Source organism: Heterodontus francisci, chromosome 24, assembly GCF_036365525.1.
Source record: "Heterodontus francisci isolate sHetFra1 chromosome 24, sHetFra1.hap1, whole genome shotgun sequence".
NCBI classification, from domain to species: domain Eukaryota; kingdom Metazoa; phylum Chordata; class Chondrichthyes; order Heterodontiformes; family Heterodontidae; genus Heterodontus; species Heterodontus francisci.
In genome coordinates, this window is record NC_090394.1 from 79,027,935 (window position 1) to 79,041,992 (window position 14,058).

The following is a 14,058-nucleotide window of genomic DNA, read 5'->3' on the forward strand; positions in this document are numbered from 1 at the left end:
CCTGAAAGTTTTCCTTTATGATGCCAATAAAACATTGCAGGATCTGCTTTTAGTTGAACACAACCAATTTTCAATAAAACAGAAATACCACACTCTGGAAGCATCAAAGAACAAAACAAAGAACAGTACAGCACAGGAACAGGCCATTCAGCCCTCCAGGCCTGCGCCGATCTTGAAGCCTGTCTAAACCTTCTGCACTTCTGGGGCCCATATCCCTCTATTCCCTTCCTATTCATGTATTTGTCAAGATGTCTCTTAAACGTCGCTATTGTATCTGCTTCCACCACCTCCCCTGGCAGCAAGTTCCAGGCACTCACCACCCTCTGTGTAAAAAATTTGCCTCGCACATCCCCTCACACCTCAAACCTATGTCCCCTAGTGACTGACTCTTCCACCCTGGGAAAAAGCTTCTGACTATCCACTCTGTCCATGCCGCTCATAACTTTGTAAACCTCGATAATTTCGCCCCTCCACCTCCGTCGTTCCAGTGAAAACAATCCGAGTTTTTCCAACCTTCTTTGAGGAAGTGACAAAGTTGATTGATGAGGGAAGGGCTGTAGATGTCATATACATGGACTTCAGTAAGGCGTTTGATAAGGTTCCCCATGGTAGGCTGATGGAGAAAGTGAAGTCGCATGGGGTCCAAGGTGTACTAGCTAGATGGATAAAGAACTGGCTGGACAACAGGAGACAGAGAGTAGCAGTGGAAGGGAGTTTCTCAAAATGGAGACGTGTGACCAGTGGTGTTCCACAGGGATCTGTGCTGGGACCACTGTTGTTTGTGATATACATAAATGATTTGGAGGAAAGTATAGGTGGTCTGATTAGCAAGTTTGCAGACGACACTAAGATTGGTGGAGTAGCAGACAGTGAAGGGGACTGTCAGAGAATACAGCAGAATATAGTTGGATTGGAGATTTGGGCAGAGAGATGGCAGATGGAGTTCAATCAGGGCAAATGCGAGGTGATGCATTTTGGAAGATCCAATTCAAGAGTGAACTATACAGTAAATGGAAAAGTCCTGGGGAAAATTGATGTACAGAGAGATTTGGGTGTTCAGGTCCATTGTTCCCTGAAGGTGGCAACGCAGGTCAATCGAGTGGTCAAGAAGGCATACGGCATGCTTTCCTTCATCGGACAGGGTATTGAGTACAAGAGTTGGCAGGTCATGTTACAGTTGTATAGGACTTTGGTTCGGCCACATTTGGAATACTGCGTGCAGTTCTGGTCGCCACATTACCAAAAGGATGTAGATGTTTTGGAGAGGGTGCAGAGGAGGTTCACCAGGATGTTGCCTGGTATGGAGGGTGCTAGCTATGAAGAGAGGTTGAGCAGATTAGGATTATTTTCATTAGAAAGACGGAGGTTGAGGGGGGACCTGATTGAGGTGTACAAAATCATGAGAGGTATAGACAGGGTGGATAGCAAGAAGCTTTTTCCCAGAGTGGGGGATTCAATTACTAGGGGTCACGAGTTCAAAGTGAAAGGGGAAAAGTTTAGGGGGGATATGCGTGGAAAGTTCTTTACGCAGAGGGTGGTGGGTGCCTGGAATGTGTTGCCAGCGGAGGTGGTAGATGCGGGCACGATAGCGTCTTTTAAGATGTATCTAGACAGATACATGAATGGGCAGGAAGCAAAGAGATACAGACCCTTAGAAAATAGGCGACAGGTTTAGATAGAGGATCTGGATCGGCGCAGGCTTGGAGGGATGAAGGGCCTGTTCCTGTGCTGAAATTTTCTTTGTTCTTTGTTCTCTCCTCATAGCTAATGCCCTCCAATCCAGGCAACATCCTGGTAAACCTCCTCTGTACCCTCTCCAAAGCCTCCACGTCCTTCTGGTAGTGTGGCAACCAGAATTGCACGCAATATTCTAAGTGTGGCCTAACTAAGGTTCTGTACAGCTGCAGCACGACTTGCCAATTTTTATACTCTATGCCCCGACCGATGAAGGCAAGCATGCCGTATGCCTTCTTGACTACCTTATCCACCTGCGTTGCCACTTTCAGTGACCTGTGGACCTGTACGCCCAGATCTCTCTGCCTGTCAATGCTCCTAAGGGTTCTGCCATTTACTGTATACCTCCCACCTGCATTAGACCTTCCAAAATGCATTCCCTCACATTTGTCCGGATTAAACTCCATCTGCCCTTTCTCCGCCCAAGTCTCCAATCGATCTATATCCTGCTATATCCTCTGACAATCCTCATCATTATCCGCAACTCCACCAACATTTGTGTCGTCCGCAAACTTACTAATCAGACCAGCTACATTTTCCTCCTAATCATTTATATATACTACAAACAGCAAAGGTCCCAGCACTGATCCCTGCGGAACACCACTAGTCACATCCCTCCATTCAGAAAAACACCCATCCACTGCTACCCTCTGTCTTCTATGACAGAGCCAGTTCTGTATCCATCTTGCCAGCACTCCTCTGATCCCGTGTGACTTCACCTTTTGTACCAGTCTGCCATGGGGGACCTTGTCAAAGGCTTTACTGAAGTCCATATAGACAACATCCACTGCCCTTCCTTCATCAATCATCTTCGTCACTTCCTCAAAAAACTCAATCAAATTAGTAAGACACGACCTCCCCTTCACAAAACCATGCTGTCTCTCACTAATAAGTTTGTTTGTTTCCAAATGGGAGTAAATCCTGTCCCGAAGAATCCTCTCTAATAATTTCCCTACCACTGATGTAAGGCTCTCTGGCCTATAATTTCCTGGATTATCCTTGCCACCCTTCTTAAACAAAGGAACAACATTGGCTATTCTCCAGTCCTCTGGGACCTCACCTGTAGCCAATGAGGATGCAAAGATTTCTGTCAAGGCCCCAGCAATTTCTTCCCTTGCCTCCCTCAGTATTCTAGGGTAGATCCCATCAGGCCCTGAGGACTTATCTACCTTAATGCCTTGCAAGGCTCATTCAGGCCATAGACGCATTTGTTCAGTTTCCATACTTTTCCTTCTGCATCTGCTGCCTCTTTGGGTGGTTTCAGAAACACTTCTCTCTGAAAAGTATCACCCTGCAGAAATGCGGCTTTTATGTCAATGGATCTACACTCCCATGAATATGTGGCCAAAAGAACTAAAAAGATTTAGAGTCATAGAGTTATACAGCACAGAAACAGGCCCTTCGGCCCATCGTGTCCACGTCGGCCATCAAGCACTTATCTATTCTAATCCCATTTTCCAGCATAGGCCCACAGAAGATTACTTTTCCAGCTGGAGGACAGTCCACTTTAACATCGGTATCACCCAGTCACTCTTCAAAACCCCTCACAATTAGCCTCGCTTTAGCCTTATATATTCCATCGAGAAGGACTTTTTCAGTACAAATCCATCTATGTGACAAGGCTGGCTGTCCCCTATCTGGCACCTCAGAACAAACTCCAAACTCTTTCCAATTCTCAAATTCCTTATTTTTTGCTTCTCTTAGTTTATCCTCAAGTTTATTGGAAGGCACTAAAACTTCACTGTCATGAGGCCTTCTGCTTCTAGTTCTATTCCGAGACTGCTCTCTAGCCTTCGTTTCATTGTGGAATCTGCTCAAACTACGGCCTCTATTAGCACTTTGATGTCTTTCGGGACTACTGCTGGAATATCTGCCTCGCACATTATCGGAGGCTGTTTCTCCACTACGTGATTGCTTCCTTATGCAAGAGTCACCTCCAGATCCACTATTAGAACTTGCACTGCGCTTTCTTACCCTCCACTCTTTCACCCCATTCTGCCAGTTCATGGACCTTGCTTCTTGGCCATCATCTTGAACATTTAACCAATATTTAAACTAGCCTGTAGATTTTCCTGCATGTCCCACAATTGTTGCATTCCTCCATCTAATTAGACCCCTCTGGAATATATGTTACCCAAGTACCTACTTGGGGCAATTGTCCTTTGGATGTGATAGCTCTTTCTTGAGGATCATGATCCCTCACATTACTATCCAACCCTTGATTTACCTCATTCTGTTCCTCAGGACCTTCATCACAAAACACATGAGTATTTGAGGTACACAGTGCATAGTTTCCCTCTATCAACTGCTCAGATTCTGAGATTTTGTAATCAACCCCGATCAATTGCGAGGAACGAACCTTAACAGTTTGATTTCCATGCTTGATAAACTACTGTTTTACCATCCCGACTGATTACCTTACTAGGGCCCTTCCATTCCCTATGACTCTCTCTTTTATAATACACCAAATCTCCTGAATTAAATTACGCCTCAGATGGCCTTACATGATGCCTCAGAGCTCTCTGAATTTCCTCAGAGACTTCAGCCTTGATGAAGGCCCATCTCCCTGCATGTAAAGCATTCAAATGTGCAGAAAAAATGGAACTAATTGTTGTATCTTCTAGATCAGGAGGACTGTCGCACAGTACAGAGGCAATTTGGGATTCCGCCCATAGACCGATTGATAGGGAGTATATCCTCCAACCATCTAAGGCAAATTCTTCACATGAACCATCCATGCCAAGGCAGTTGTCAACTTGCAGTTTGGCTGGTCAGCTAAGATTTTATGCAGCGTTTCATCAACCACTGCATGATTCCTTTCACAGAGCCCATTGCTGAAAGGACTTTCAGCTGCAGTATTCATAACCTTAATGTTCATGTTTTCACATATGTCTCTGAACTCATCATTGGCAAATTCCCTTCCATTATCAGTCAGAAACTTAGCTGGTGCCCCAAGTCCAGTTCCTATCCATTTCTCCATACTTTTGTCTGTAATCACCCTTTTGCCCTTGCTATTTATTATTGTAGACAGACTAAATCTAGTTGCTAGGTCTATAAAATATAGAATGAAAATATTCTTGTCTTTGTCCCACAGCTTTAAATCCATGGCAACTACCTCATTAAAGTCACATGCCAATGGAGGACTGACAATAGGACGTGATGGTGTCCTCCGATACTTTTTACAGATTTCACACTTTTCACTAATCTCTTCTATTATCCTCATATTCTTTTTCTTTTTCTTTTGGGCCTCCTTATCTCGAGAGACAATGGATACGCGCCTGGAGGTGGTCAGTGGTTTGTGAAGCAGCGCCTGGAGTGGCTATAAAGGCCAATTCTGGAGTGACAGGCTCTTCCACAGGTGCTGCAGAGAAATTTGTTTGTTGGGGCTGTTGCACAGTTGGCTCTCCCCTTGCGCCTCTGTCTTTTTTCCTGCCAACTACTAAGTCTCTTCGACTCGCCACAATTTAGCCCTGTCTTTATGGCTGCCCGCCAGCTCTGGCGAATGCTGGCAACTGACTCCCACGACTTGTGATCAATGTCACACGATTTCATGTCGCGTTTGCAGACGTCTTTATAACGGAGACATGGACGGCCGGTGGGTCTGATACCAGTGGCGAGCTCGCTGTACAATGTGTCTTTGGGGATCCTGCCATCTTCCATGCGGCTCACATGGCCAGTTATTATCCTCATATACTCTTCATGAATCACACCTGCACCCTTTAGAGTCATAGAGTTATACGGCACAGAAACAGGCCCTTTGACCCATCATGTCTGCGCCGGCCATCAAGTCTACCTATTCTAATCCCATTTTCCAGCACTTGGCCTGTAGCCTTGTATGCTATGGCATTTCAAGTGCTCATCTAAATATTTCTTAAATGTTGTGAGGGTTCCTGCCTCTACCACCTCTTCAGGCAGTGTGTTCCAGATTCCAATCACCCTCTGGGTGAAAATATTTTTCCTCAAATGTCCTCTAAACCTCCTGCTCCTTACCTTAAATCAATACCCCCTGGTTATTGACACCTCCACTAAGGGAAAAAGTTTCTTCCTATCTACCGTATCTGTGCCCCTCATAATTTTGTATACCTCAATCAGGTCCCCCCTCAGCCTTCTCTACTCTAAGGAAAACAACCCTAGCCTATCCAGTCTCTCTTCATAACTGAAATGCTCCAGCCGAGGCAACATCCTGGTGAATCTCCTCTGCACCCTCTTCAGTGCAATCACATCCTTCCTATAGTGTGGCGATCAGAACTGTACACAGTTATCCAACAGGGCGTATACCCATGTCCACATATCCACTTTGTTCTTCTGCTGGTCATATGGTTCAGACTCAGAGAATATCAAAGGGTAATCATACCCTGACAATTTACACTTGCTTTCTGCCATATTTTCCACAATAGCCTGTGAGATTTTAGTTTTCTATGTAAAGACAAATCCTAGTTTCCAACCTTCAGCTTTAGACAACCATCCTCTGCTACCATATTAAACTCCAGAAAGATTGTTGTGTAAGGATAATTCTGGAGCCTATCTTTACTCAGTTTCACATTTATTGTACAGAGTAAAAGGGTTACAAACATGTAGCCCCTCACTCAAACCCTCCACCAGTCTCAGTAAGTGTCTGTTTATAAATGCTCAAGTAAGACCCCAATTAACACCCTCCAACTGTATATAATCAAACAATTGATACACAATTAACAGATTAACACTTATAAAGGAGGGGAAGCTAAGGGTTAGGGTTAGAGTTTCTCAACGTGATCCAGATTGGTTCTTTGCTGAAACTAAGACTTTAACCTTCCGATCTAAACCAGGAAATGCAGGTTGCTGTCAGCCTCACGTCCCCAGATTTAAGAAAGGGAAAATCAACCAGGCTTCCTTCCACTGATGGGTGCTGAGTGACCCCTGCTTAAAGGTTATTGTGTGAACAACCTCAGAACTCTGTGACAAAATTTCTCCTGTCCTCTCTTCTAAAGCTCTTACATTTAATTGTTTATTTTTGGCCTCTCATTCTAGACACTTCAACAACTGTAAACAGTCTGCTTCTATTGATCCTGTTCCATCCTTTCATAATTTTAAATATTTTTATCATATTGCTCCATCACCTATGTTGTTCTAATGTAAAATGATTGAATTTTTACAAGTATTTCTTGTATTTCCATTGTCATGCAGACCCCACCTGCCAAGAATGAGGTATATTAATTTTGTCATATGAACATTGATTTTAAACTGTTGCTGGAGTGAAGAAATGACTTGTTTGATGATCACCAGATATTGGGCTGGAAGGACATTTACATACTAAGAGACGCTGCTTGAGGAGACAAAGGGCTATTCCCTGCTCCAATTAACTCAAATGGATTTTAAAGCTGTAAGGAAGCACATTCCAGGCCCTGCTAAGATGATACAATCCACAGAGCCAGGACTGGTTAAACCAGCTGGTCACATGATTAACTGGCTGGTCCACGTTTTTTGAACTAGCCACAAGACAGTTTGAATTTAGAAGGCAGTGTGCAACTGAGGCTGGAACAAGGACGATTTTCCCGCTCTCTCTCCCACTTTCTCCCAAGCCACCAGACCCACAGAAGACACGTAAACCTCAAGATAGAAAAGACTCCTACATCGGAACAAGTTGAAGGGTGAACTGGGCCCCGATCAATTGCAAGACTCAGTAGCAACCAAAGACTCTGCATTGAACTTAAAGGACTGTAACTACCAGATATTGCCTCAAACTTTTCCTTTTTATTCCTTCTACCTTTTCTGTCTCTCTCTGCGTGTGTGTTTATTGCATATGCATGCTGGCGTGGTCATATTTGTAGTCCTTAACCGGATTAGAGTTTCAGATTAATAAACTTCCACCTTCCTTGTTTAAGTCTAAGGAAACCTGTTTGATTTCTTTGCCTTACAATTGGAGCAATGAACAAGGATTCACTAAGGGGAAGCGAAAAACACGGTGTTTTAAAATTAAACCCTGTTACAGTTAAACCAGGCAAAGGCTGAGAGGGAACCCCCAGACCCCTTCTCAACAGGTCGTAACACCATATACCAGGTAGGATTCCAGTGAATCTAGAAACAGGAGTAGGCCATTCAGCCCGTCGAGCCTGCTCCCCCATTCAATTAGATAATCACTGATCATCTACCTCAACGACACTTTCCCGTGCTATCCTCATATCTCTTGATATCATTAGTTTCAAAAAATCTATCGATTTCCGTTTTGAACATGCTCAATGACTGAGCCTCCACAACACTCTGGGATAGAGAATTCCAAAAATTCACCACCCTCTGAGTGAAGAAATTCCTCCTCATCTCAGTCTTAAATGGCCTACCTCTTATTCTGAGACTGTGTCCCCTGGCCCTAGACTCAGCAGCCAGGGGAACCATCCTATCTACATCCAACCCATCACACCCTGTAAGAATTTTTGTAAGTTTCAGTGAGATCACCTCTCATTCTTCGAAACTCTAGAGAATACAGGCCCAATTTCCTCAATCTCTCCTCATAAGACAATCCCGCCATCCCAGGGATTAGTCTGGTGAACCTCCGTTGCACTCTATGGCAAGTATATCCTTCCTTGGATAAGGAGACCAAAACTGTACACAATACCCCAGGTGCAGTCTCACCACGGCTCTATACAATTGCAGCAAGACATCTTTACTCCTTTACTAAAAACTCCTTGTGATGAAGGCCAACATACCATTTGTCTTCCTTATTGATTGTTGCACCTGCATACTAGCTTTTAGTGACTCATGAACAAGGATACCCAGGTCCCTTTCAAGAAATATTCAGTTTTTTCTACCAAGGTGGATCACTTCACACCCATTCACATTATATTCCAGCTGCCATGTTCTTGCCCACTTAGCCTGTCCAAGTCCGCTTGTGCAAGCTGTGGAATGTGTGTGAGGCTTCCAGCAATGCTAAATTTGTGAGGGTGAGGTGAAGCATCTGAATATGAGATTTGAGTCGTGTTGATAGATTGTTGGTAGGCAAGTGAAGGGGGTGTAGTAAATGGAGCAGAGTGTGATCAATGACTTAGACTTCAATGTAGGGAATGTGATTAATTTTGTAGATAAGACAAAAATTGTCCATGTGGTTGATAGTGAGGAGGATTGCTGTAGACTGCAGGGAGATATCAGTGGATTGGTCAAGTGGGCAGAAAAGTGGCAAATGGAATTCAATCTGGAGAAATGTGAGGTAATGCATTTGGGGAGGGCAAACAAGACAAGAGAATACTTAAATGATAGAGTAATGAAAAGTGTAAAGCAAAAGAGGGACCTTGGAGTGCATGTCCACAGATCCCCGAGGGTAGCAGAACAGGACAGATAATATAGTTCAGAAGGCATACGGAATACTTTTCTTTATTAGCTGAGGCAAAAAATATAAGAGCAGAGAGGCAATGCTAGAACTGTATCAAACATGAGTTACACCACAGCTAGAGTACTGCATACAGTTCTGGTCACCACATTACAGGAGGGATGTGATCGCACTAGAGAGGATACAGAAGAGATTTATGAGGATGCTGCCAGGAATGGAGAATTTTTGCCATGAGGAATGATTGGATAGGCTGGGGTTGTTTTCTTTGGAACAGAGGAGGCTGAAGGGAAATTTAATTAAGATGTATAAAATTATGAGGGGCTGAGATAGAGTGGGTCTGAAGGACCTATTTCCCTTTACAGAGAGGTCAATAACTAGGGGGCAGAGATTTAAAATAATTGGTGAAAGAATTAGAGAGGAGTTGAGGAGAAATCTTTTCACCCAGAGGGTAGTGGGGGGCTGGAACTCATTTCCTGAATTGGTGGTCGAGGCAAAAATTATCATTGCATTTAAAAAGTACTTGGATATGCACTTGAAGTGCTGTAAACTACAGGTCTACGGACCAAGAGCTGGAAAGTGGGATTAGACCGGCAAAGACACGATGGGCCGAATGGCCTCCTTCTGTGCCGTAAAGTTTCTGATTCTGTGAAACCTCCATCACATCCTCCTCACAATTTACATTCCCACTGAGTTTTGTGTCATTGTGATTTGGAAATATTACAACTGGTCCCCACAACCAAATAATTTATGTAGATTATGAATAACTGTGTCATCAGCACTGATCCTTGCAGTACCCCACGTGTAAGAGCCTGCCATCCTAAGAATAACCTATAATCTGTGCTGTGTCCTTGTTAAAGCCTCAATATCCTTCCAATTGTGGATACTAATACTACACACAGTTCTCTAAGGTCTTATTAAGGTTGTATATGAGCTCATCATTACCTCTTGGCTTCTATATTTTATAGCTCAGGTGATAAAACCTAGAATTCTGGTAGCTTTGTTTTGATGCCCCAACAACATGTAGTGCTGAATTCAATGCCCACGAAAACTGTCCCACAAATCCCTCTGCTCTCCCACAGTTATCAGTGCCAGTACAGACAAAAGCCTGATGGGACAGTGTACAGGGAGCTTTACTCTGTATCTAACCCCATTTCAATGCCAATCAGGGCGGACGGACCCCCCGACGGCCCGCAGCCTGGACCTGTGAATTGCCACCTTGGCCAGGTCCGGAAGCAGACCAACGAGGAGATCCTCCTCCCAGCCCACGCCCCTCCGCACCAGGTGCCCAAAGATCAGGAGTGTGGGACTGTAGTGCAGCCAAAACTTGGGGAGAAGCCCCTTCAAATACTAAAAGAGGGGCTGCAACCTCGCACACTCCATATATACGTGAAACATGGACTCGTCTAAGCCGCAGAAAGTACAGGCGGTCTGGAAGTTTGTGAACCTACTTAACAGTCTATTGCAAGGGACTGCCCTGTGCAGCACCCTCCACCCCAGGTCCCCGATGTAAAGGGGGAGGACTCCCGCATACAGAGACCTCCACCAGGGTCTCCCCTTGCAGCCAGATGGCAACACAGACTGCCACGGCGTGTCCGGGCGGCAGACGAGGGCAGGAACAGCCCGTACAGGAAACCCCTCCACGCGGTGTGAAATGGAATGGAGGGCATTTCTGAGAGGCGGCTCAGGTTATGCGGACCGGCTCCTGAGGAGGGTTTCGGGGCCTGGGTCTGATGAGCAGTTCCAGCTGAGCGTGAGTCAACTTGGCCAGGAGTGCTCCACACTCCCAAGCCACCTCACCAACTGCAGTGAGGGGTGTTCCAGGGGCTTTGGCTACTCCTCCACCTGTTGGCCTGTCCCCGGAGCCAGCCGCCCAGACAGCCAAGGCGCTCTCCTCTGACGACGGGTGAGCACCCTGACTGGAGACGACCATGCTCGAGACTCTGAATAGATCCCAGTAAAAGACAGGCAACTCCCTCAGAGAGGCGTGGCTAACTTTCTCCGCTGGGAGCTGCATGTCGTCTTGAAGGCAGTTTCCCTGGCGGAAAATATACGTCACCAGCGCACACCATCTGGGAGGATGCTTGACATACAGGTATCTCTGCAGGATCCAAAGGCTGTGAGTCGCAGCCTGGGTGTGGACGCACACCAGCGACAGGCCGCCCTCCTCAATCGTGAGACTCAGGACCACGGCAGAGACCCAGTGTTTCATCTTGCCCCAGAAGAAATCGACAAGCTTTTTTGGATCTTGGTGGCAAATGCAGGGGGCGGGGCCAAAGTGACCAACCGGTACCACAGCATTGAGACCACCTTTCTTTCTTTCTTTGGCCTCCTTGTCTCGAGAGACAATGGGTAAGCGCCTGGAGGTGGTCAGTGGTTTGTGAAGCAGCGCCTAGAGTGGCTATAAAGGCCAATTCTAGAGTGACAGATTCTTCCACAGGTGCTGCAGATAAAATTGTTTGTCGGGGCTGTTACACAGTTGGCTCTCTCCTTGCGCTTCTGTCTTTTTTCCTGCCAACTGCTTAGTCTCTTCGACTCGCCACACTTTAGCCCCGCCTTTATGGCTGTCCGCCAGCTTTGACGATCACTGGCAACTGACTCCCACGACTTGTGATCAATGTCACAGGACTTCATGTCGCGTTTGCAGACGTCTTTAAAGCGGAGACATGGACGGCCGGTGGGTCTGATACCAGTGGCGAGCTCGCTGTACAATGTGTCCTTGGGGATCCTGCCATCTTCCATGCGGCTCACACGGCCAAGCCATCTCAAGCGCAGCTGACTCAGTAGGGTGTATAAGCTGGGGATGTTGGCCGCCTCGAGGACTTCTGCATTGGAGATATGGTCCTGCCACCTGATGCCAAGGATTCTCCCGAGGCAGCGAAGATGGAATGAATTGAATTGAGACATCGCTCTTGGCTGACATATGTTGTCCAGGCTTCGCTGCCGTAGAGCAAGGTACTGAGGACACAGGCTCGATACACGCGGACTTTTGTGTTCCGTGTCAGTGCGCCATTTTCCCACACTCTCTTGGCCAGTCTGGACATAGCAGTGGAAGCCTTTCCCATGCACTTGCTGATTTCTGCATCTAGAGACAGGTTACTGGTGATAGTTGAGCCTAGGTAGGTGAACTCTTGAACCACTTCCAGAGCGTGGTTGCCGATATTGATGGATGGAGCATTTCTGACGTCCTGTCCCATGATGTTCGTTTTCTTGAAGCTGATGGTTAGGCCAAACTCGTTGCAGGCAGCCACAATCCTGTCGATGAGTCTCTGCAGACACTCTTCCGTGTGGGATGTTAATGCAGCATCGTGAGCAAAGAGGAGTTCCCTGATGGGGACCTTCCGTACTTTGGTCTTAGCTCCGAGATGGGAAAGGTTGAACAACCTGCCATCTGATCTTGTGTGGAGGAAAATTCCTTCTTCTGAAGACTGGAACGCATGTGAGAGCAGCAGGGAGAAGATGATCCCAAACAGTTGAGGTGCGAGAACACAGCCCTGTTGCAGTTGGTTTATAACCAGTGGTTGGCCCCTGTAGGAAAGCACTTCGAGCAGTCCTGTCCAATGCCCTAACCAAGTGGTGACTTTCGCCTGCAACTCCTGCCAGTTTGCCAACAAGGCTTCCTTAGCGGGGACTCCCAGATAGAGGAGGTACGTGGTGCTCCACGCAAAAGTTGTCAACTCCTCCGGCAGGGAGTCCACCCGCCACTGACCCACCAGGAGTCCAGAACATTTCTCCCAATTGATCCTCGTGAAGGATGCAGCAGAAACGGGCTGCTGGCACTCGCACATCCTCCGCAAGTCAACGGGATCTGTGACCATGAGGAGCACGTCATCAGCGTAAGCCAAGAGGACGACCCGCATGGCCGGTCCGCGCAGAGCCAATCCCGTCAATCTCCAGCGAAGCAGGCACAGGAATGGCTTGACGAAGATGGTATATAATTGGCCAGACAAGGGGCATCCCTGATGTACTCCTCTTCCAAAGCGTAGGGACGCCATCAAGGACCCGTTAACTTTGATCAGACACTCTGCGGCGGAGTATAAAAATAAGACCCGGGCCACAAAATGCTGCCCGAGTCCAAACGCATGAAAAATCCCATAGAACCATAGAAAAATGCATGAACAGGGAATTGAACCCTGGACCCTCAGATTAAAAGTCTGATGCTCTACCAACTGAGCTACCTGGGCTCCCAAAAATGTATTTGTGATCCACCCAGTCGAACGCCTTCTCCTGATCGAGGGAGAGAAAGGCGACCGACAGACCAGTCCTCTGGAAAAAATGGATCAGGTCCCGGACCAGGTGGATGTTGTCCTGGATGGACCGGCCCGGGACCGTGTAGGACTGGTTGGGGTGGATCATGTGGGCCAGCACTGAGCCCAGGCGGGTAGACATAGCCCGGGCAAAGGTCTTATAATCCGTGCTGAGGAGGGAGACTGGATGCCAGTTTTTAAGCAAGCAGAGATCGCCCCTCTTCGGCAGCAGGACGATGACCGCCCTGCACCACAACAGGGGCATCTCCCCAGTCACCAGGCTTTCCCCCAGGACCCGCGTGTAATCGTCCCCCAGGACATCCTAGGAACTCCACGGTCAGTCCGTCCAGCCCTGGGGATTTGCCCCTCGAGAGCTGGTGGAGGGCGCCAGCCAGCTCCGCCAACGTGAGTGGAGCCTCCAGTTCTTTGGCGCCCTCCGGGCTGACCTGCGGCAGGTCCTCCCACAAAACTCTGCGCGCATCCTCGCTGGACGGATCCGGAGAGAACAACGTGCCATAACAGGTATGGACCAGGAGGCCCATTTCCTCTGTATCCATGTTGGAGGATCCGTCATCAGCCAGCAGCTCAACGAGCTGCTTATGGACCCCCCACGATTTATCCAGAGTTGAAGAAGGGTGAGGCGTGGTCCAAATCTTCCAGGATCTGGATCCGCAAACTCAGGTACGTGCCTCCAACGCTACGAGCTGCAGGTCCCTCAGCGCACCCTTCTTCTCTTTATACGCCTGCCACAGGGCCGGGTCCGCAACAGCCTGACCGAGGCAG

The 14,058-nt window shown here is 47.2% G+C and overlaps 1 non-coding gene across 1 annotated transcript; it reads right to left on the reverse strand.

Annotated features, from left to right (window-relative positions):
• Window positions 1-13,139: 13,139 nt before the first annotated feature.
• Window positions 13,140-13,212, reverse strand: trnak-uuu (transfer RNA lysine (anticodon UUU)). The gene has a single exon. It is a non-coding gene; the product is annotated as a tRNA-Lys (tRNA).
• Window positions 13,213-14,058: the final 846 nt, after the last annotated feature.